The sequence below is a fragment of the Prionailurus bengalensis genome, chromosome D1 (genome assembly GCF_016509475.1).
Source record: "Prionailurus bengalensis isolate Pbe53 chromosome D1, Fcat_Pben_1.1_paternal_pri, whole genome shotgun sequence".
Lineage (NCBI taxonomy): Eukaryota > Metazoa > Chordata > Mammalia > Carnivora > Felidae > Prionailurus > Prionailurus bengalensis.
In genome coordinates this window covers 26,368,795-26,393,876 of record NC_057346.1, presented here as the reverse complement: position 1 = coordinate 26,393,876, position 25,082 = coordinate 26,368,795, and positions in this window count along the sequence as shown.

Here is a 25,082-nt window from a genome sequence, read left to right as displayed (position 1 = left end):
GATGACTGATGCCTGTGTCTGTGACTCTATCAAAAGGCATTGACTTGTATCCTTTCAGTGGAGGGATTGTGTGGTATGTGACATAGATCACACATATATCAATAAAGCTGTTCAAAACAAAACATATAACAAATTGTTATAAGACTTAAAACAAGTAAATAATCATTGGGGTAACAATTTGCTGGGTCTGCTTGAGGCTGGCTTTGTGACACTGAGCTGGATGACTTCTGCTCCCTTTCATTCCCCTGCCTCCAGTCTCTTTTCCCTTGGCTGTTCTAACTTGCACACATGTTCACTGAAGTTTTCCACTTGATCTTAGCCAAAAGGCCGAGAAGCGATATCACTGAAGTTTTCCTAAGGCATGAGTCTGATCATACCACTTCCGTGTCTCAAACCATCAGTGGCTCCCTGCTACCGAATAAAAGACAACATCTGCCCCTACCTTTTGTCCCCATGCAATCCCCTTGTTGGGCTCACTGTCTTCCTAGCAGCCACTTTCCAGAGGACAAACGAGGCTACTCACCTTTCTCCACACTGAAGGACAGCATCCCTGCCTCCAGGTCTGATCTCACATGGGTCTCAGGGACTGTCAGAATCTACCCACCCTCTACAGTCCTGCAGGGTGCCCAGGACCAGCACTTAGCCTCTCTGGTCTTGCTTCCCTTTGTCAGTAAAATCACGGGATTGAACTATCCACATTTTCCGAGGAAACAGAATTCCTTGGGATGCTCATCAGGGTTTTTCAAAAGAGGATGGCATGGTCAAGTGAGTTCAGAAAACCCTGGATTGAACAGACTTCCTTCCCACAGGACTTTGCAGAGCCTTTAATTTGCTAATGGGCATTGTGGATCACCAAGAGTTGGATATGATTTGCAACCTTTCCCAGGATTATAAAACTATGCACAAATACACATATACTCCCTACACACACACACACACACACACACACACACACACCCATCCACCCACCCACCCACACACACACTTTAAAGGAATATCTTGCCCTATACAACACACCCAGGAAATGCTGAACTAGTCTTTCAGGCTCCTTCTGGATCCAAAAAATAAGAATGAAACAAAAGTTACTATCTAAAAATTGCCACCTCACATGAGACCTTTCCTAACCCCTCTGCTTTAAAGCCATCTGACCCTGCTCGGTTTTCCCATGACACCTTACATATCTCTAATGGAATACTCACCTCGTTATACTTTATGAAGTGAAAATAATCCCTTTGGATCTGTGGTCAGCATGCTGTAGTGAAAAAAAAAATACAGGCCATGAAACTACACAAAGAAAGTAGGTTTCTGCCGGCTACAGCTTTGGGCAAGTTAAAACCTCAGTTTCCTCATCCTAAATATGGGACTACTGATAACTTACCTGGAGAATTGGGGGGCAGGAGGGAAGCCAAAAGACACAAAACCCTCAGCACCTGGCACCTGGGGGACATGCACTAACTGGAAACTGTCATCATTATTATTACCTTTGAGTGGATTTGTTTTCTGACTCATATGACTCCTTGAGGGGCTCCGCACCCCAGGCACCTGTGTCCCCTCCCAGTGCCTATGCATTTCCTAACACAGAGTGTGATTTTTAGGAACATTGAATGACATTAATTTTATTGAAGTGAATTAACTGTGGGCTTCTTCACGAAGAAAAGCAGAATTTCTGCCTTCCACCCAGGCTGCTGGATTTAGGGTCCTGGCACTTTTCTGTTGAGTAATCTCATGCAGGCCTGTGCAGCACCCACATTTGCTTTTTATTGGGGGTTAGAATTCCTTCTAGGCCTATGCTCAGCAGCTCAAAGAGAGGATACAAAGGTAGGACACAAGGCAAAGGAATGAAGGCAGCAAAATTTATAGAAAGATACCTTTTCTTTTTTCCCTAGGAGTTTCCTAAATTCTACTTTTGGTGCCAGTCAGCGAGAATAAGGGAACGGACACGTCAGCTAGGGTGGGGACGGTGGAGAGTCTGCAGTGACAGATTCCTTGCAGACATGGCTCACATGGGTTGTTCAAACTAGCCAGTGTTCTCTGGTGATTTCTCACGGACTAACAGTTAAGAAGGACACGACGAAACCACATGCAGTATTGGTCTTGAAGCATACGCGGTTTATAGGGGACAAGGCTTAAATTCACAAAATGACTATAGAATAGGAAAATTCATCATTGGGCTGGCTTTCCTTGATTCCTTTGGTTCAGGTAACTTCCTTTGTTCCCTGCACCCAAGCCATCTTTACCTTCCCCGTCATGCTTGCAATTCTCTGTTTAATTTGTCTTCCATCCCCCCCGTCCCATGAGGTAGGAGTTACGTTCCCCCCATCACCAGAAGGGAGAACTTCAGAGAGGGGCTGAGTTGGTGTAGAAGAAAGGAAAAGGTGTTCCAGGGGGAGCACAGCAGGAGCAAATAAATGTGCAGAGGAAGGAGTGGATGAGGTCTGTCACTGCCTAGGATGGGGGCCCTGGCTTAATGTGTGCCTACTGGGGTCAGTGATGGAGGCATTTCATCAACATTATTAGGAGGAGGAGGAGAAGGAGGAGCAGGGAAATAGCAAATGGGTGGAGGGTGTTCCATGCAGACTCCTCTTTGTCTTTTTTCCTTAAAAAAGTTTGAAAACATTTTTAATGTTTATTTATTTTTAAGAAAGAGAGAGAGAGGGAGAGAGAGACAGAGCACATGTGGGAGAGGGGCAGAGAGAGAGACACATGCGGAATCCAAAGCAGGCTTCAGGCTCTGAGCTGCCAGCACAGAGCCCATCATGGGACTCGAACCCACTAACTCTGAGTTCATGACGTGAGCCAAAGTCAGAAGCTTAACCTACTGAGCCACCCAAGCACCCCTGTCTCGTCTTTTTCTATCACACCCCATTTCTCCACCTCTAGGCCACTATGGGGTCCCACCGTGGCCCAGCACCAGGAGTCCAGCTCAATGTGTGGCTCTTGCTCATGGGACTTCAGTCTGAGACTGGCCTGGTGCGGTGGAGGAAGCCACAGCAGACTGTCTGGCGGGCTTGGCGTCTTCATACTGCCGGCATGTGGAGGACTGGTAGAGTAATTGGTCTTGCGACAGGAGAATCTCATGGCAAGAAAATGGGAAAGGCCATCCGCTTGGCTAGTGGGGACTCACACCCCACAGAGGAAGCTCCCATTTCTGTAGACTTCCTCCATCTGTGACTCAGCGTTCTGGCCTACAACTGAGAAGCTCACCTGTGCTTTGTCCAAAATAGCCATTGCTGCCTCGCCGCAATGGGTGTGGGGCACCCTGGGCAAAGGCAGCAGTTCTAACCGCCATCACTGGCCAGGTGCCTACCCTTGGGAAAATTATAGACTTCGGTCCTGTGCCTGGAGCAGTGAAGCACTCAATAAATGTGACTGTTATTAATAATAATCTCATCATTATTGGTGCAGACAAGTCTAGAAAAAAAAGATGTTACAGGTTTAGGGCAGATAACTTTTGTTCAGTTTTTATTTCCCGATGCAAGATCTCTGGACAAGAGTCTTTAATTCACTCCCAGAGCATCTCAGTAACACCTGTTGCCCATGTCCCAGTTTCCCCATGGGACAACGCATGGGCTCCAGGTGTTTCCCTGCTTGTGCAGTGAGGTTTATACCACAGCAGAGGAAGCTCAAAATTATGTGACTCAGCTCATATGAGGAATTTGGAAAAGGAGAGGAGGAGAGGGAAAGGAAGGGGCGAAGAGGTGGGGGGCGGGGGGAAGGGGAGGAGAATAGTGAGCCCTTTGCTCTGGAATATAAACAAGTTCTCTCTGGGAGAAGGGAAGGCATCTAGGCCCATTCCCCTAGAATGTAAGAAACGGTTCTGGAGGAGATAAGCCCTTAAATGTCCCCAGAACAATTCACTAAGGCATGTTTGGCCATTCAATCATCCATCAACCCACGGTACTAGTAGTCTTTGCTCAGAAAGCATGGCCCATGCAGAAACATGAAGACGTTCATGGAGGATTGTCTCTCAGCCACTTTCTCTGAGCCACTAGCAGCATGAATTTTGAATTCCTACTCCCTAACACCCACATGTGTATGGCTGTGTGCATATATCTGTGCACAAGTGTGTAGTTTGTGTGCAAATACATGCTGGTCTTTGCGCCTGTGGGTGTATATATTTTGTGGGGAACTTGTTTATGTGCAATGCCTGGAGAGGTATCAAGTTTTCTCTATAGAAAAGGGGTAAGTTGAGCATATGAAATACAGGCTGTGAAAAGCATTAGGAGCACAGAGGCTGGGAGGGAGGTTTTGCTGGAGGAGGATTCCAGAAACCTACCTTCAACACAACGAATTGCATGACTTTGTGTAGCCCCTTCTCTGTACGTCAGTCCCCATCTCTCTGAAATGTGGTTGATTGTATCTACCCTGCCTGTCCCACACAGGCTCATGAAATTCAAGTAAGATGAGACATGGGAAAACACCCTGAACAGTATGAAAACCATACAATCAAATTCAAGTTTTGCCAACAAACTCTGGTAAAAAAGTACATAAAGTGCACAGCACAGGATCTGACACACAGTAGTTGCTCTGTAAATATCACTTCTTCTGTCACCCTCTGCACATAGTAGATACCAATGATATTGGATGGATGGATGGATGGATGGACGGATAGATGGATGGACAGATGGATGGATGGATCAATGGATCGATGGGTGGGTGGATGGAGGCCTTTGTCAGTGCTCCTCCCTCAAAATTACATTCAAGAAGCTTTTCACAGAGCATTTGGCTGCTATAGCTGTGGGAAGAGGGGGAACCCCCCCCACCCCAGCTCAGTTTTCTGAACTACTGCATAATCTACCATCTCACAGAGGGACACCAGAGTACCAAGAGACAGCGTGATGGGGCAGTTAGGGTGGATTTTCCTTCCAAAATAATAATAGTAATTAGAGGATAAAAGAACAGTATAGGTTGTTTGAGTTGAAAGTCGCCCACGGGTTGTTTCTTGCATGTACTAGGCCTGGGATACAGACACTCTCTGCAGTCCAGAGGTTAAGTCTAGTGAGGAAGACAGACATTAAACAAGGGACCCCAGCGAAGGTTGGCAGGATAACTCAATGAGGTTTTATTTCAGCCTGGTATCCCTTACTCCTGGGGAAGTTTCTGTTGCTGAGTCAAAAGCAGACCCTTTCCACTCCCTGTCTACTATTTTCCAAAAGGTGAAGGAAATCCTTGGGTGACTCAGATGGAACATGGGGAGAGGATCAGAGTGTGAGATGGGGAGGGGTCACCAAATTGGGAAGCTGATAGAATTCTGTGAGAACGGCAAGTAGAGGAGAGCTGGGAAGTAGGAGAGCCTTAGAAGCAAATGGCTTCAGGATATACTAGGGAGGTTCGGGGACTCACGGCCTCCACAGAGATTCATGGGTTCAGTCATGGTGCAGAAGCTACAGGACTATCTGTCGTCAAAGACCGTGTGAACTTATATAAAGAAGACATCAGCAGTGGCAGTGTTGGGCAGGCAGAATGACATCCATCCCCCAAATTTATCCATGTTCTAATCCCAAGAACTGTAACTATGTTACTTTACATGGCAAAAGGGACTTTGCAGACAAAATTCAATTAAGGACTTTGAGATAGGGAGATTTTCATGGATTATCCAGGTGAGCCCAGGATAACCAGGGTCCTTAAAACTAAAAGACCCAGGCAGCTGAGTCATAGAGACAGAGAGAGTTGAAGATGCTGTGCTGCTGACTTTGAAGATGGAGGACAGGACCCTCCCCGGGCTGAGGAATGTAGGTGCTGACAAAGCATAGACACTGATTTCACCCTAGAGTTTCCAGAAAGAATGAAGCATGCAGACACCTTGATTTTAGCCTACTGAGACCCATTTTAGATGACTGACTTCCAGAACTGGAAAATAATCCATTTGTGTCCTAAGTCACTACCTTGTGGTAATTTGCCACAGCATTCCTGGGGGGGGGGGTCATAGTGTGAGAACTTCCCTCTTGACCTCTGACCCTGAGTCATAATTGCTTATGAGAACTTTCTATGTACCAGGCAGAACATAGTTTTTAAATTTTTTTAATGTTTATTTATTTTTGAGAGAGAAAGAGAGAGACAGAGCATGAGTGGGACAGAGGCAGAGAGAGTGAGAGACAGAATCTGAAGTAGACTCCAGGCTCTGAACTGCCAGCCCACACAGGGCTGAAACTCACAGACCGTGAGATCATGACTTGAGCCAAAGTTAGTCATTTAACTAACTGAGCCACGCTGGTGCCCCATATAGTTTTTAAAAAATGCTGTCTTGACCCAGTTTTGAGGCCCTGATTAGAAGCTAGCCAGTTCCTCTTCTTGAGTAGTCAACTGAGTCTACACCCGCAACCACCTCTTCTATCAGGCTCTCACACTCCAGACCACCTTACAGCTACCCTAATTGCCCAGGGCCACATACTAGGGGAACTCTTATGCCTCAGAGCCCTGTGAAATTATTCGAACCACCCAATCCTAAGCCTGCTTGCTCTGCCCTGCCTGTTCTTTTCCTCAGAAGCCACAATTTATTATTATTCTATTATTCTAAGGGACCTGCCCATAGTTCCCACCTCTCTGTCTCAGGACCCACCCTGGTGCTTCCCTGAGTGGCCCTGCATGATGTGCTGTGTTCTCGACAGAGAGCTGTGAGTCCAACACTTTAAAATTCTTTCCAATTTCTCTGTCTTGGTCTGTATCTGGCCTCACCCTACCTTATGCCAGGTATTGTGGTAAAAACACCAGGCAGTGTCCTAAAGCCCTCTACAAACATTTACTCATTTAATCTTCCCCACAAGCCTACAAAGAAGATATTTGTCATGCAAAGTGGGGATAATTATAGTAAATAGATAATAATGAGAAGCAACGTGCCCAAGATTACATAGCTTGAAAGTGGCAGAGCTGGAATTCAAACCCAAATAACCAGGCTTCAGAAACTAGGCTTGTCACCACACACTGTGCTGCCCACAGTGACAGAGATGGCATTTGCCACCATTCGAACAGGACTGGGTGCTCAAAACTGATCTGACCAATAAGTGCTCAAGGGTTGGGGCTGGAGGTACCAATCTGGCAGGATGTCCACTTTGAGACAGGTCAATTCGCCAACAATGTTTAGCCTTGGGAGGAGGGAGCAGAGAATATTCTGAAGACACTTTGTTTCTGCTATGCTGCAGCAGGAGTTAGAGCAGGTCCCCTCCCCCGCAGCAGTGATGACATCAGGGGAAACATAGCTAGTCCTGTCTTAAGTCTGGGCCACCCCCCAAGCAGAGCCTGAAACCAAAGCTGGCTTGCAAGTACTTGGGAATGTGATTCCAGTAAGCATTGGTCTATTTGTGCATTTGTCCATTGTCTGTCTCTAATTAGGTCTGTCTTCAACACACTGGTTCTCTCTTCAACTGTGTTTAATCTGATTTTTGAACAATTGATGTCATAATTTCAATGATTGTATTTTCAGTTTTAGGATTCTATTTGAGATATTTTTTCTATTTGATATTTTTAAAGATTCTATTTCTCTGGTAAGATTTTTTGTTTTGTCATCTATTTTCTTGGATATGGTCATAGGTATTTAAACATCTATGCCAGATAATTCCTATCTGGATCACCTATGCATACGTTTCCATTTTCTAGTTTTTCCGTTGGTTCTATTTCTTCATATGCCTGGTAAGCATTTATTGGATATTATATATTATCCATATAATATTGTAGAGGTTCTGAATATGTTTCCTCACTCTGGAGAAGATTCACTTTATCTTCTGGAAGACAACTGGGAATCAGATCTCCTCAATCTAACATGAATCAGGTTGACTTGAGACACATTTTCAGTCTTTGTAAGACTCTATCTCCAGCTGGTTTGCTCTCACTCCTCGAGTGTAGACCTTCAGAGGTCCCCACTGAGAAGACAAGGTGTTTTCTAGGACCTCCCCACTCCCATCCTTGAGGGGATACTGAACTCCAATTTTTGTCCCATATACTGAGACACCTGTAAAAGCTTTGCCATGCATGTTGTCCTCTTCCACTTGACTTCTTAGTCTCTTGCTTTGCACAGATTAATTAGTAAAGGCCTCAGATATCAGTGTGGGGTGTCAGACTCACTTCTCTCCAGGGTCTTAGGCCTCAAATCCTGGCCACCTTGGAGACACTTCCATTTGTATCTTTTCACTTTGTGAGGTTGCCTCAAGATCTTCTGATTCTCTACCTCTTAGCAGTATCCCCTCTACCCAGCTTCTTCACCTCTTGTTCCACACCAATAATCGACAAAGACCCAGTGTGTAGAAAGTTGGGTTCAACTCAATAAGCTTCCCCCCTTTATAGGATGTGGCCTCTCAAGTCCTAGCTGCTTGCCAGATCCTAGTGTCTTCAAGGAGAAAATCTGCAAGGAGAGAGAGAGGGACAGAGAGAGAGAATCTGCATTTTGCCTGGCTTTTATAGTTGTTATTAGCAGGTGTGGTGGCCTGCTACAAGCTACTCCATCATAGCTGGAAATGAATGTGCTGACTCTTAAAAACTTCTAAAACTACTTTACTCAGTTGGTCTCAGTGGCCTTCAGGGTCTTTCCAGGTCTCATCACTCTGAATTCAAACATGTTGTCCTCCCATTTCAGGCCCTTCTTAGCCTCTCTGGAACCACCCTCCTCAGTCATCGAGAGCAGCATGCCTGGTTGTTGGGCTCCTCCAGGAAGCCTCTGAATCATCACTCAGAACTCTGTGTGGCCTCTTACTCTGCCCACCCAACTTTTCTCCCTCCCTCACTGACACCATATTCCTTGCCATTTCCAGAGTCATGCCCTTAATACTTATGCATTATAGTTATGTCCCCACAGGGATCATCATGGCCCCTTTACCCACCCAGTGTTCCCCCTTTAACATCAACCCTCACCTCAAGCTCAAATGTAGACATTGCTGACATCTTCTATTCTTTCTTAGACATTTGGGGACAAGGAGACAGCTTCCATTTCCCTATTACCATCAGCACGAGCTTTCAGGCTTTCCTGGAGTTTCCTGGGTTACTCAAATCTCACTGCTGTTCCTCTTGTCAGTCTCCCTGCCAGGTAACCTACCTATCAACATCCCTTCATTTGGCTTTCCACTTTAATCTCACCCTTCTACCTTGTAACATGTTGTCCTGGAAAAGTATGATTTTAGAGACAGAGTAGAATTTGAATCATATCTGCACCATTTACTTGGGAACTCACCCAGTGTGTTTTTGAGTTCACCATCACAGATGATAAAATGAAGGTAGCAGATTCTTTTTTTTTTTTTTAATTTTTTTTTCAACGTTTATTTATTTTTGGGACAGAGAGAGACAGAGCATGAACGGGGGAGGGGCAGAGAGAGAGGGAGACACAGAATCGGAAACAGGCTCCAGGCTCTGAGCCATCAGCCCAGAGCCTGACACGGGGCTCGAACTCACGGACCGCGAGATGGTGACCTGGCTGAAGTCGGACGCTTAACCGACTGTGCCACCCAGGCGCCCCTCTTTTTTTTTTTTTATGGTTGTTTATTTATTTTGAGAGAGAGAGACAGACAGACAGACAGAACACGAGCAGGGAATGGACACAGAGGGAGAGAGAGAATCCCAAGCAGGCTCCACACTCTCCATGCAGGCACGGGGCTCGAACCCACAAACCGTGAGATCATGACCTGAGCCTGAATCAAGAGTTGGATGCTCAACTGACTGAGCCACCCAGGTGCTCCCAAGGTAGTGGATTCTGCCTCACATAAATGTTGTAGGAACTAAATGATATCGTCTTCCAAAGCACCAAGCCAGAGCCTGATTATTTTCTTCCCTCTACATATGCTAATACCCTGTTCATTTTGCCAGGACCCCCTCCCTCCTTCACCTCCTTCTTCTCTCCTTTCGTTCCTTTATTCCTACTACCCATTAGGGTTTATTGGAAAGGACCCAGGTTCTAGCCTCTTCTTTGCCACTAACCTAGTAACAGAACCTTGAGCAAATCACTTGCTCTTTCTGAGCTTCAGTTTCTTCATCTATAAAAGAAGGCCCTGCAGGAGATGACCTCTAGGCTCCTGTTCTCCTGAGACATGCTGTGATGTAAAGCGGTTCTGAAATTCCATCTCTTTCACAGAGACTTTTCAACTGTTGAGAATAGTGGCAATTCTTTCTCCTTTACTCACATTCCACTGCCTTGTTTGAACATGTCCCTTCTGTTTTATTTTTGGTCTTTACACTAAAAACATTTATTTGTAAGGATTTATGTCAGAATGGCTGGGGGCAGGGTGATGAAATTATTTCTGCATGTTGATAGGGAGAGTCTTAACTCTGCAAGAACAAAAATGTTGCCCTCAAGGGGGAAAAGCTATCTTCTGTGGAGGTTGTGTTCTCTTCATTCCCACCCTCAAAAGAGCCTGATGGAAATGCTTGGCTGAGTTCATGACAAGTAAGCAGCAATCAGTCAATCTTCCTCCCTCCCTCCCTCCCTTCCTCCCTTCCTTTCCTTCCTTCCTTCCTTCCTTCCTTCCTTCCTTCCTTTTCTCCCTTCCTTGCCTTCCTTCCTTCCTTCCTTCCTTCCTTCCTTCCTTCTTTCCTTCCTTCTTTTCTCAGTGTAGGCACACAAGAAATACACAAAAGCATTTTACCAAAATTCAATCTGTACATTCAAGTCAATCTATTTACATGCTCATGCATTCTTTCTTTTATTTAACAAACTGTTTTTGAACATGTATTATGTGTGAGACACTGTGTGAGTTTTAAGATTGTAAACATGAACAAGACATAATTCCTGCCTTCCAGGAACTCACTGTCTATTTAACTAACTCATTTAACAAATATCTTATTACAGTGTGTCACTCTGGGTTCTCTGGAAGCAGTCAGTAAGACAGAGTTTGGAGTGTGAGATTCTTGTTAAGGATGGAAATCGGTTAAAGGGGCAGGAGGAAAGCACAATTGGGCAGAAGCAAAAGTTGAACATGACACAGGCCTGACAGGACCTCAGGACCCAAATGTAAACTCTGGAACAGTCACACCACAATGGCCCAAATGCAAGTCTTTATGCCCCTGTGTACAGTTTCCTAAAACAAAGCACAACAGTAGAAATTTATTCCGTCACAGTTCTGGAGTTCTGAAATCTGACATCAAGGTGTCTGCAAGGCAGGCCCCCTCCAAAGGTGCTAGGGGAAGATTCCTCCCTTGTCTCTTCCAGCTCCTGGTGACTCCAGGTGCTCCTTGACTTGTGGCTGCACCATCCAATCTCTTTCTCTGTCTCCACAGGACCTCTCCTCCGTGTGTCCAAGTCTCGAATCTCCTTCTGCCTTTTTCTTATATGGACATCTGTCACTGGATTTGGGGTGCACTCTAAATCCAAAATGATCTCATCGAGATCCTTAATTTAATTAAATTCACAAAGACTTTTTTTTCCAGCTAAGTTCTCACTGACAAGTTCAGGGGTTTAGGACATGGACGCATCTTTTGGGGCCCACCATTCAATCCTCTACACCCTACCTCACTCAGTCATCTAATACAGACTGCCCCCTAAAGGATTCAGCCTTCAGAGATGCTGCTCTTGGTAACTGAGACAGACCCTAAAGTTGCTGACAGCTGGAAGCTGTCTGTTGGCTGTGTTCTCCACAGATGGGCAGCAAAGTCTTCCTTGAAGGAGGTCTGTGTGGTACATCTTGTCTACTACACGTAGCCAAGCCCCATGCTAGAATCAAGATGAAGTGGTGATAACATCAGTGTTCCTGTCCTTACTACACTTGCAGTGTGGCAAGGGAAGACAAATATTAATCACACAACCCCACAACTCCAGGCGAAAGCACTTCAGTGGCCAGCGCTGCCAAGAAGAGGTACATGTTACCATAAGAAAATGTGGAGGGGAGACCCTATAGGGCATGATGTGAGAGTGGAGAACAATGTTTAGGACAGAGACAAAAGCTTGAACAAAGGTTGGGTCATGTGCCTTCAAGGAAGTGAAGGGAAGCCAGTGAAGCTAGAGACAGAGAGTGAAGACGGACAAGGTGTGGCATGAGATTGGGGAGGGGGGTGCTGTGGGGAATGTGACCTCTAGCCTTAGAACAACACAACTCTATCATACTCAAGAAAGAGTATGATGGCAAGGCAGGAACTGGGAAGTGACCAGACTAACTTGCATTTGAAGGCGAGATACATAATGCCATGACAGCAGCGCAGAGAACAGATTCCAGAAGAGAGGCAGTCATTGTAGCAAACCAGCCAGGAGTTTATAGGACCTCAGCTAATGGATGATGATAGCGGTGATGGAAAGAAACCAATGGATTCCAGAGCAATTTAATCGATATTTAACTGGATTTGGTGATGGACTGGGCATAGAAGTTAGGGAGGGAAAGATGTTCAGGATGAATTCTAGGTTTCTGCAAGTGGATAAAGAGTGTTGATCCTCACTGAAACAGGGAGTGTTAGAAAGACCAGGTGCGAATGAGCATGGAATGTTCAAGAAGCTGGGAAGAGTTGTTCCATGTGTGGTGTAAGGGGAGACCAAGTGTTTAGAGATAGGCTAAGCGCTCTCTCCTGCCTCCCCCTACCCCATTGCTGAGTGCAAACTGTTGCCTCACCGTCTTCATGTATAAATCTTCCCTTTTGAGATTTTTCTTCTTGAGTATGCAATATTATTGCCCTGTCTTATCATTGAAAGTTACTGAATCACCTCTTGGACCCTCCCCACATTTGGTGAGGATTTTGGCTTGTGGCCCAGACTTTCTATTTCATGTTATGCTGTCATTCTTGGTGACTTCTGTTATTTATGTAGATATTGGGATATCACTGACTCTACTTTGCCTCAGTCACTCACCCCTACTCATCTTGTCCTTCTCAGCCCCCAAACTGTACCATATCGGATCTTAAACATCATATCCCACTGTCTGAATACAATCTTCTATCCTTCCAGCTTGCTTGAAATTTCCTCCTATAACTGTTGTTCTTTGTCCCTTTATCTTTTCCTGGTCAGCCATCCCTGGCCTCACTTTCTTCCTTTCCAGCTTACATCGAGTAGGGTATCTCCATATTGCACTGCCTTCTCTGAGTATAACCTTGAACTTTGTGTCTTAGTCTCCACATTCACTAGAAATTTCAATTCCCTTCCAGGTTTCTCCTTCTTTATGTTAGGCAAAGCCCAAACCAGGATTAATCCTAACTGTGCCTCCTTCCTCCTCGACTTCTTCCAGGCTACTCACACTGCTGAAGAAAGTTATCAGGCTTTCTCCAGCTAGTCTCCAACCTCAGCTTAGGGCTCAGACCCCTAGACTATTCTTTGGAGTGTCTGGGTGTGGGTCACCAGCAAATATGGTAGTTGTGACACATACATGGATGAGGCTGCCCAAGGAAAATGGGAAACAGGATGGAAGAAACTAGACTACAGCAGTTTGAGGCATGAATGAGTAATGAAGTGGAGACCTTAAGCAGGAATGCTTATTCAAAAATTTGACAGAAAAGGGAAGGACATGGGGCACCTGGGTGGCTCAGTCAGTTGAGCGTCTGACTTCGGCTCAAGTCATGATCTCACTGCTCCTGAGTTCGAGCCCTGCGTCAGGCTCTGGGCTGACAGCTCAGAGCCTGGAGCCTGCTTCAGATTCTGTGTCTCCCTCTCTCTCTGCCCCTCCCCCACTCATGCTCTGTCTGTCTGTCTCTCTCTCAAAAACAAACATTAAAAAAAATTAAAAGCAAAAAGAAAAGGGAAGGACAAAAAAAGGAAGGTAGGTTTGGTACTTTGTAGGATAGGAGAGATGAGAGTGTATGTATATGTTCAGAAGAAAGAGCTAATTAAGGGGGAGAGGTTGAGGTTATAGGAGAGGGGATGATTTCAAATGTCCAAGAAGAAAGGAGTCATGAAGCAAACAATGGACCTCAACTTAGCGGAATATTTTATACATACAGAAAGGAGACACACAAAACTGTTATGCTGTATGATCACAACTATGTAAACAGTGTGTCCATCGGCATAAGGTTTGGACAGGAATAAATAAAAATAAAGAGCACTTGTATCAATGGAGCAGATTTATTGATTGATTGATTGATTGATTTACTTATGTATTTATTTATTTATTTATTCATTTATTTTCTTTTTAAATTTTTTTTTCAACGTTTTTATTTATTTTTGGGACAGAGAGAGACAGAGCATGAACGGGGGAGGGGCAGAGAGAGAGGGAGAGACAGAAACGGAAACAGGCTCCAGGCTCTGAGCCATCAGCCCAGAGCCTGATGCGGGGCTCGAACTCACGGACCGCGAGATCGTGACCTGGCTGAAGTCCGAGGCTTAACTGACTGCGCCACCCAGGCGCCCCTATTTTCTTTTTAAATTCAGATTATTATTAGTGCAAAAAATTTAATAATAAGAAATGCCTTTTGGACAAGATGAATAGGTCCATTCTGCATCATTTCACATAGGGCCAGAAAGTCCAACCGTATAATATGGACACAGATGAATCTGGGTTCATGGCTTGCTTTGCGACTTGCTTTGTTAGTCATTTAAAACATCTAAGCCTTGGTTTTCTTAAATATGTGAAATGAGAATAATAATAATTCTTTCATAATTGTGGGGATTAAATGAGATAAAACATATTCTTATGGTCTGTGGCATATAGTAAGTGCTTAGTAAATGTTACTGATGATTATCATTGTCGTTAGCTCCACCAATGCTGAGTCAGATGCTCTGTCTTCAGATGTCTTCACAGCAATCACAGCACAGCATAGTGGAATGAGGAAAGGTGTGGGAACTGGACATACCTTCCAGTTTTGTCTCTGATTTAGCTTAATAAATTTAAATGAGTTAGTTAACTTCTGAGACTTGATTTCCACATCTTTTAAAAAAGAATATCTACCTTTTAAAACCAAAATCAAAATTCTTAATCTATTTTACAAGATCTGGGCAATGCTTGTCTCTCCAGCCTCACCTTTTGTCTCGTCCCTGTACCGCTACAACCCAAACTGACTCCTCCCATTCACCGTTCGGATCTGTTTCCTCATTTCCTGCCATCTGTGGGGTTACTTCCAGTTTCTTTGTTTTCTCCCTGTCACTCTACTGATTTGTAAATTACATGCTCTATTAGTGTTTTATGTAGATATAATGTTTTAGCTACCATCAGTACCTTTTCATATTACATTGGTCATTGTTGCCCAGTATTTTAGTTTCACTGCTTTAATACCCCACTTAATGAACTATCATTATTTTTCTTGTTTAGCAGTCAATGCATGTATTTACCTACAGGCTTATCAATTTCTTTGCTCAATATTTCTTCTGATATTTTTATTTTTACCTTCTGATACCTTTTTGATTTAGTGTCTTCATATATATATATACACACACACACACACATATGTATATATATATATAATTTATGTATTTTTTATTTAATTTATATAATTATGTTTATATAATTTAATAGTTCATCCAGCAAGTTTCTGTTTATGATAAAATCTCAGTTTTCAATTATCCAAAATGTCTTAATTTCCACTGCCATTACTATGTGATACTTTAACTGGGTATTGGATTTTAGGTTTATGATGTTAATCCCTTATCACTTTGAAGATAGTATTCTATTGCTAGTGGTTAGTATTGTAAGTCAGCTGTCAGTCTACATGCCGTTTCTCTGATGGTATCTTATCTTTCTCTATGTTTAAAAACATTTGTCTATGTCTTTCTCTCTGGTTAAAAAATTTTTTTCTTCATTTTAAAAATATTCTTTGTCTTTGTAGTTTAATTACATTGTACAATTGTACAATTACAAAAGTACAATTGTAGTTTAATTACATTTTCTTTATCATGCCAAGGACTCAGTATGCTCCCTATATCTGAGGATTCATTTCTTTATTGATTCTAGGAAATTATCTTTGAACATTCTTTCTTCCCTATTTTCTCAATTCTTTCATTTTAAAACCATAATAGATATAACTTCACATTCTCAGTCTATTCTCTGTTAGTCTCATTTCCCATTTTCCATTTTTTATCTTTCTGAACTTCATTTTCTTTAATTTTTTTGACCTTATCTTCCAGTTTATTAATTCTCTCTTCAGCAGCCTCTAATTTAATTTGTTTTAATCTGAATGACTATATTTTTTTCTAAAAATTTTATTTAGTTTTTTCTCACAATTATATATTTATTAAAGCATTTTTGTCCCATTTTTTCAATCCTCATTTTGTGTCTTTAATAATTTTAAACATATTTATCTTGTGGGCTTTTTCAACTCATTCCATTACTGATGTTCTTAAAGGTCTAATTTTGTTAGGTATTATTTGGTTTTTTTAATGCTCCTGATAACTTGCTTTGACTGTGTTTGGTAATGTTAAATTGTGGGCTTATCTTGATAATGATTTATTTGTGGCTTTATTTGTGGAAATTTGTGGAAGCCTGAATTATATCTATACTTATGTAGATGTGAAAGGAAGGATCTGTGTCCCTCCAGGGAATTTTTGCTTTTGCCTAAGATATCAGCATAGGACCATCTTTAATATTACTTTCTCCCCAAAGTCATGTATATTTAAACCCCAAATTCTTTGAAGTTCTGTAATTATGAAGTTTCAGGGGGTACTTACTCCCTGCCACCAGAACCCAGACAAGACAAATAAATGTTCTCATCTCCCTTTACCTGCTGGCAGATTTTTTTTAAACTATCATTTTTTACTAATACTGTGAGTGTCCTGGATTACATGATGGTTGCAGTTTTAACAACTCACCTTTGGGGAAGTCCTAAAGGTCTTTCTTCTTGAACTAGTGTAAGTATTTCAATCTAAGCTCCACGGTTACTGAGATAATGGTGTTCTTTATAACCCCTGTACCCTACTCACATCACATGCCCCAGACACTGTCAGTTTATACTTTCCAACCTTTTTTTTTACTTTATTTTTTGCTTTGAGGAGCTGGGGATTTTTATCTAATTCTATACAAGCTCAACTATATATTTAAAAGGATTTTTACTATATTTTGTCAGTTCTCTTTAATAACCCTAACTCTATTGTAGTTAATCAATTAATTAATAATTTAATTTTTATTTTGTGTTTCTGCTCCACACTGGATCTGAAACTTTTAAGGGCAAGGATTATATATATTTGGCTTAATAGTAAACCTTGAGGGCCCCACACAGTGCTTGACACATAGTACGTCACAAATAAATATGTGTAGAATGGATGGAGTTGTGAGATTTAAATGAGAGATTGTGTGGAATCAGCATATAATATTAGGTGCACAGTTACTAGAAGGTATTTGTTCATTGTGTCTTTTACTTTCTTCTTCATTTACATGGATTCTCACTTCTGGAAAAGTAAAAATGCTTCAGTGAAGCCACCTTATCTTATTGTGAGCCAGCAATTTCCCTACCACTCTCATAAGCCAGTTTAATGTGGAGCAGCCCCAGATATGGAGGTTTAAATCCTCCTCCTCACACTTGGGTGCACTTATATTTTTTGAAATGCATTGTGGGGAAGGTGTGGATGAAAGACAGAGATGGGTATTTGATCCTACTGAACTAGTCCCTTTATCCTATATGCCAACATATTTTCTTCTAGTCTTTCTCTTCACCGATCTCCTGCATTCTCCAGCACCCACTTGGGCTCTTATTGGACTAGCACAGAACTAAGCACAAAAAGACCAAAGATCCAAGTTCTGTCACTGACAGGCTATGTGGTCTTAGGCAGTTCACTTAACATTCTTATAATTTGTACCTAACAAGGAAAATTAAAAATTTGGGCTTCACTGAGAAATCTTCCTTGATATGAATATGACTTACTATAAAATTGCTTGCTTGTCAGACTATCTTCCACCTTCCGTCATTTGCAAAGCAGTATGCTTTCTTTCTCTAAGTTGCTTGCCTACCTTCTGTTCCTCACTATGCCAGTTTCCTTCCTCCTTCCAATCCATACCTTCACCACTGGTTTATCCCCAGTTATAACAGATAAGCTACTTGAGGGTGGAGTAATATCTGTCTAGAATCTACAGATTAATAAACGATTATCATTATTATCATAATAATTACACTTTATTTTCACCCTGATCCTTTGAGCTCAAGTTAATCCTGCCCTACCCTCTTAAATTGACAAGTAAAAAAATTGCTTGGAATCCCGTAATAGAGGGATTTGTATTTTCCAAGTGTCTCACTCCCTGTGACACCTTGTCAATATCCTCCCTAGTTTACCAAGGAGATGTCAGGGGCACAGATGAGGGAGGAAGATCTTCAAGAGCAGTGACTCCCTGCTTCCTCTCTGATTATGATAGCGATGAATGACCTGGAAGGAGAATTTAACTGAGTTTTGGTAGTTCTAGGATTAGTTTTACTGGAATATCTTGGTGTCCTTAGGCAAATTGCTTCGCCTCTCAGTTTCATTGTCTTCATCTGTTATAAGAAGGGATTACCAAGGGATTGGTAAGCATGGACCTTAGAGTCACATAGATCACAATTTACATCTGGGCTCTGCTACTTTAGTGGCTATATAATTTTGGGGCCATTAAATTCTCTGAGGCACAATCTCCTCCATTTCCTAATTGTCTAGCCTAGGTTAGCTCTTAGGCTAAGTATTTCTATCTTAAGTAACTCTACTTCATTTCCTGTTCCAACTAACTCAGTTATCTCCCATCCTCATTCATTATTCTTCTTTTCACCTTTTTCTCCCTCCCAAGGCAGCTCTCATTCTTCACATTGACTGGCCCTCACATAGTCTCCTACCCCTTAGAATCATACAGACTTAGGCTTAAAGCTCTCCAGGGCTTTCCATCTTTCCTCATATGCCTAAGATCAGCACCAAGGAAGCACATACCCAATTAATAGTCTCCCTGGGAATGCCTGGGTGGCTCAGTTGTTTAAGCATCCGAATTTGACGGCTCAGGTCATGATCTCATGGTTAGTGAGTTCTGGCGCTGCATTGGGCTCTCTGCTGTCAGCACACAACCCGCTTTGGATTTTCTGTCTCTCTCTCTCTCTCTCTCTGCCCCTCCCCCGCTGATGTGCACATGGTCTCTCCCTCTCTCAAAAATAAATAAACATAAAAAATAGTTTCCCCATTTCCACCACCACTACCAGCATACATCCTTCGCTTGTGACCCTTCAGTGATAAGGATCATACACTGGCTGACTCAGCTTTCACCATTTTAGGTCACCTATCTCTCCATCTCACCTATTCCTCTTAGCAGACTAAGAGACTCAGCAGACTTCACAGACTGCTTTTGCTATGTGCTGAGAAATATGGCCCCTTACTTTTTCATCTTACAGCTTCACTCACAAGAGTGAACATGCTTTAATCATGTGGATCTCAAAGCTAATAACCTTTAAGAAGAAGGGATTTATTGGCCTATCTCAGGTCAGATGAAAAACATGACAACTATAATAGCCACGTAAATGGGGCAAGGATGTAGTTGCCAGGAGAAAAGGGACACGATTACCAGTTAGAGTGGAGTTATATTTTACAGAAGCATTCATTCTAAAATCGTACAAAAAGCAAAAATTAAATATAGCATAGACCACTCTTAAAAATGGCTTAAGGATGCACTGTATTAGAGACTGAAATCCAGTGTCTCAGTAAGTCCAAAGTCACCAGTGTCTCTTCCAGTGTCAGAACACATTGTTGCTTCCTCACTAGATGATGCCTGAGGATTGTGTTTAGTGGCCATGTGGTGCAAAACAAAGCAAACACAAACAAACAAAATTTTGAACAGACATTCATGTGAATTCCTCTCACTAAGATTTACTATGTGTGCTGTTTGGTGCTGAGTGGAAATCAGTCAGGATTGCTTGAGTACTTTTGAGATAATAGTCACTTACTCCCTGCCTCATTCTTTCTCTCTTTTTAATATAGTCATACAGTTGAGTTCATGCAAATTAAAACCATGGAGAAGTTCTTTCCATCCTATTTCTACAAGCCCCTTTAAAGATCTTACAGCTTAATCTGAAGACAGACTGGTAATGGGCAAAGGGGATAATTGTCACAATAGAGCAAGGAAAAGGTCATGGGAGTCCATTGCAGAAATACCTAATCCAGTATAAGAGGAGTCAGGAAAGGTGCCCACAAGACAGGACAACCAACCCAAAATGTGACAGACAGATAAGAGTTAGCCAGAGTGAGGAAAAGAATGATCCAGACAGAATGTACCAAGTTTAGGAGGTGAGTTAGAGCCTATTATACTAGTTAAGGATAAGTTTTGAATGCTGTGGCTATGTGACAGGGGCCTGATGACCAAAGAGAGCCTTGAATACTGTGCTAGTGAGTTTGGAAATTATTCTGAAAGCAGTAGGGAACCATTGAAGCAGAAGAGAGGCATGATCAAGTTGTATAGTGCAAAGAAAATTCTGGTTGTGATTTGCAAGTAAGAGTGAAGAACAAAAAATGTGTTGTACTAAGAGATCAATTAAGAACATTCCAGTAGTGGAGGCAAAAGATCATAGGGGCCTAGATCATTGGCTGTGGAGGTAGAGGAGACAAAAGAAAGGAATCAGTGATGGTCTCCCAGGTGTCTGACATGAACAACTAGGTGGATGTTGGTGCCATTTGCCTAGGTAAGAATAATGAGACTAGCTTCCCATTTTCCAATTGGCTTTAAATTACTCTTCATATTTCCTTCCCAGTCATCTCTTTTCTTCCTCCCTCTTCCCACTTCCAGGAATGAAGACCAGAATAGCAAAGGCTTTTTCCACCTTCACTGTGTGAGAGTCTAGACAACAAGACCTCAGGAAGAACCTTCTAACTTCAAGACCTCTGATTTCTTAGTCCTTAAAATGGTGACTGGATGGCAACAGAGAGAAGGCAGAGCATAATGGGATACAGAGAAAGATCTACTCATGGGGTAAAGAGTGATTTGGATGGCAGTTGAGACACAATTGTAGACCTCCTGTTTCCCTTGGTAACTCAAGTTCTGACATGCCAATTTCCCCTGCAGTTCCCAATCTTTCCACGTCAAAGCTTTCCTGGTGATGGCTAACGTTGGCCATGGTTGCCTCATCTTACTCAGAGCCTAGAAGGTGTATTTCATCTCACAGGAGATTGCCACACAAACAGGCATTGAGAAAAGGAAATCTAATAGGTGGATTTCTCCTGACCGTTCCCTTTTTGGTTATAGGCCAAAGGGCACATATGAATCCCAGTTCTTAGGATTAAGAGATTACCTTTAGAAAAAAAAAAAATAGATAGTGTTAATTAATTTTTATTTGAGGCCTCCACCCTTTTCCTGCTCTCTATTCCTCTTTTGTCTGTTCCCAGGGAAAAACCTGTGGGAGAGGCTCAGCCTGTCAGCAGAGCTGGCTCTTCCTCAGCAGGGGACTAACTGCAGCCACTGTGAGCCACCCTGCCCCAGCCACTCCTCTTCCCCTTCCAGCTCTTACACAACAACCAAGCAGGCAGATGGAGAGTCCAGTCTGTGCTTTTCTTTCTGGGCTCCCAGGCTTTTCAAAGAATCCCTTTGTTAGTTAATGTCAACCTCTCCCCAAAGGCCCAAAGTGGGAGCCAAGGAGGCTGAGCCCAGATGAAGTGGAAGCTTCTGTGAGGGGTGCCTGAAGGACAGGACTTTTGGTTGCCTCTGGGGTAACCTTGCCATCAGCGTGTTTTCCAGGATGAGAGTGGTCTAGCACTTTCAAAGTCTTTTATAAGACTCACCCACTAAAGGAAGCCCTCCTAATTATCCCCATTCCTGCTACACCTGTGTCTTCATTGGGCATTCTCTTAGGCTGGTATGCATGTAATGCCTCTTCCTGCAGTATTTTATAGACCACTGAATACATACACACAAAAAGGTACATGCTTGGATCAGAGACAAATTCAAAGCCAAGACTCAAACAAAGTTCTGTGCTCTTTCTACCTAACTTCTCTAGCCCATTCAATACTCTAGAATCAATTATGTTAGTTTCAGGTGCCCAGTGGAGAGGTTGAGTCCTCTTATAGGACTTATACTACTCCCTTGTGGCCCTTGGTGCTCACTTATGGCCTGAGGTTGCTCAAATACAGTGGACTCTGTCTTTCTGGAAGCCTGGGCATTTAAGGAGTGTTTAAATGGGGGCCCTCAGTGCTCTAGCACTCCCCTTTTCCAAGCAGGCCCTCTCAAGGACTCCTGATATGGTGACATTCAGGGTAGGGCACAAAACAACCAGCACCAAGAAAGACAGTGGGACCAGAAACTTACACAGCTTGTATTATATTCTCCATCTATTATGAGTTCTCGCTGACAGAAGTAAAGAAAGAGGCATCTAATGTTGGAGAGGCTGCACAAAGGAGCATTTCAAGCATGAACTTGGAACCAGATGGCCCATGTGGGTCCAAGTGCTGGTGCTATTCATTTGTTGGATGGTCTTAGAAAAATTTACTTACCTCTCTCTAAACTTTTTTTCCTCCTCCTTAAAATGGGATTTATCATACCTGCCTAAGTAAGCTATCATGAGGATTAAATGCAGTAATGTAATTAGAAAGTACTTAGCACATGGTACTTCTTCCATAAGTGGTAGGCGGTATAATGAAAGAATTCTGTACTGACCAGTCCAGGGTTAAATCTGAATTTTGTCTCTTTTGGTTCTCTGACCTTGAGCAAGTCACTCAACCTCTTTGGGACTCAGTATCCTCTCCTTTAGTGAAAGATTGGACTGATGACCTCCAAGTTCCCTCCCAGCTATAAAATCTTTTAATTTTGTGTGTCTACCTGCCTCATCTCCACGTCTGACTCCCAACTCACTTGTAAGCCTCTCCATGGCAGGAAGCATTTCACTTTCAACCCTAGAGCCAAGAATAAAAGCAAGGCTTAGTGGATATTTTTTTTTTTTCTGGTAGGAAAAACCCTAGTGTTGGGAGCTGGGATCATCTTTCTTGGTGCCTTAGGGACCCACAGTGTAAGCTTGGATCAGTTGAGGGAGGCTTGTCAGCTGCCCTGAGCTTAGGGGCCACAGAGACATCCATCCTGTCAAGGCCAAATCATCAAACATGCTGAAAAAAGACTAAGGGCTGGCGACTTGGTGTCTGGCAGGCCCAATGTCATCTTCATTCCAGCTGGAACAAAGGAACACAACAAGCCCATGTTATGCTGGGAGCATGACGACCTGCCCCCTCCTCCCCTAACTTTCCAGACCTAAGCATGACAGAACTTTGACCAAGGTTACTCTGCCATATGGGTGGCCCAAAATAGCTAAATGCTCATCCCATGCCCTTACCTCAGTTCATTTTTAAAACAAACGAATAAACAAAAAAGAGAAATGCTTCCAAAGTCAGAACTATTGGGGTTATAATTCTTCCCTCTTTCTAACGTTTTCAGACCTTGGTATTTTAGTGAGATTAGACTATCTCTGTTGGCTTGAAAAGAAAAGATTTATCTTCGGTTTGATTCTTGAGTACGTCTCCTTTGGGAAGATGGGTTTGCAGATGCGGAATCAGTGGATTACAGCAGAAGCCAGCAAGGAGGCTTGATTCTGGAAATGAGGCCAATTTAAGGCTAAAAGGGGAAAAGAAGCTATGACTCAAGAAGCCTAAAAGCCTGATGTGCTGACATTCATGACCACTAACCACGGAACACACTTCATGTGTGTGCACTGTAGACACTTCATGTATGTGCACTATAGACACAGCCTAGAGATCTTCAGCCTTGTCTGTATAATAGAAGCATCTGATTGGTCACTAAGCCTTGTGAGTTCCACCTTTAGAATACTTATGATTCCGTTCCCCACTTTCCATTCTTCACTGCTGCTCCCCCAGTGAGCTGCCCCAAGGTTTCTCAGGTCTGTGAATGCAAGTGGGAACACATGAGCATACACACTGCTCTTCTCAAATCTGAACGCTTATCTGCTGCAAGAAAGCCCAGCCCTTTCCAGCGTCTCCCCAGGTGTCTGGGATTCTTCAGGTTTGTCATGGGCGCTCATAACCAATGCAGTCTTCTCATCAATACCTACACACACACCACCACCCACCAGCAGCAGCTCTGTTACTAATACTTCCCATAGGATGCCCATGTTTGACCTGGGCTGGGGTCTATGTCAAATCTGGGAGAAGTCCCTCTGCCACTGTGCTGCACTTGGTCAAGGTTGTACCTGGAGTCCCACAAAGACCCTTGTGGAAAAGGCTCCTTTATTGTTTAGCTCTCCTACTCTCTCCCCAGAGTCTCTAAACCAGTCTAACAAGCAGCTGTCAGGGCATTCAACCATTCTCCTCAACACTCCCCTTTCTTTCCCCAAACCTCTGGAAGATTTTTCCTGAGGGGGAAAGAGTCCTATGCACATTGGCACATTCAGTCAAGAACTTGGGGGTAGGCAGGTGCGGCCTAATTTCATTTCTCAGAAGCATCCACATCCACGCTGGCCAAGCAAAGACATCCTGTTAGAACAGCTGAACCACCATTATCTTCTGCTTGAATTATTGATTACACGTCTCCTGCTTATCAGTCTCTCCTTCTTCCAGTACACCGTCCATACTGCTTCCAGAGTGATTTGCTTCTAATCTAGCAACAACTTCTTGTTGTTTACAGAGCAAAGAGCATGTTTTTCAAGGACCTGCCAAATGTAATTATTGGCCTTAATCCCCAATACGACCTCCTTTGCACCCCAGAATCTGGCCACTCGGTTCTCTTTCCAATTCCCTAAATAAGCCAGGTGTTGTTGTGTCTTGATCTTTTGTTGACACTGACTGTCCCAGCTGACTGTCCACTTACTCTCTAGTTGACTACATCTTACTGAAATTTCAAAAACCGCTTATATAGCATCTATGCGAAGAACTTCCAGCTTCTTCTTTCCCCTCCTGCTCCAGAATTCTTAGAAAAGGCTAGGGTTTAGGATTAGAGAATTCCATGTTTGCATCCCGGTTCTTCTGTTTACTAGCTATGTAAAATATTTAGCAAGTAGTTATAACCTCTATAAGCTTCACTTTCTCATCTGCAAAATGAAAATAATAACCCTTTCCTCCTGGGATTATTTTATTATTCTTTCTCATGGGATTACTTTAAAGATTAAATGCAATAATGTATGGGAGGTGCCTGGCACATATTCTTATTGACTATTATTTAGAGACTTATTTTCTCTGAGTTTCAGTTACTCATCAATAAAAGTACAACTAAAATACCAAATGTGAACATATTTTTAAAAATGATTTATAAAGTGTTGAATGTATATTCACTAATTGCAGTATTTTTGACTTACAGCTATAGGTGGTTTATCCTCACCTGCCTGGATTTTTGTGGTTTGTT